Source organism: Myotis davidii, unplaced genomic scaffold, assembly GCF_000327345.1.
Source record: "Myotis davidii unplaced genomic scaffold, ASM32734v1 scaffold89, whole genome shotgun sequence".
Lineage (NCBI taxonomy): Eukaryota > Metazoa > Chordata > Mammalia > Chiroptera > Vespertilionidae > Myotis > Myotis davidii.
Genome location: NW_006300372.1, coordinates 4,253,464 through 4,253,664, shown reverse-complemented (window position 1 = coordinate 4,253,664; position 201 = coordinate 4,253,464). Strand labels below are relative to the sequence as shown.

The 201-nt window shown below is 68.7% G+C and overlaps 1 protein-coding gene across 1 annotated transcript in view; it reads right to left on the bottom strand.

Moving 5' to 3' along the window:
* The window catches only part of TCERG1 (transcription elongation regulator 1), a 59,968-nt gene that overhangs the window by 59,335 nt on the left and 432 nt on the right, over nucleotides 1-201 (bottom strand).

Below are 201 nucleotides of genomic sequence, written 5' to 3'. Positions count from 1 at the left end.
CCCCGCCGGCGCCCCGGGCGGGAGGCTTCCCTCAAGACGGTTCCGGTCGGCTGGCTGCACAATGAGAAAGGCAACCAGTCCGAGGCCGGGTGGCGAGGACGGAGCAGACCCCCCTAAGGACGCGCTTCCCGACACCCACCAGGACTTGGCAACGGCCGCGGCCACGGCTCCTGGTCACAAATACGCCAAGGGAGGGAGAAA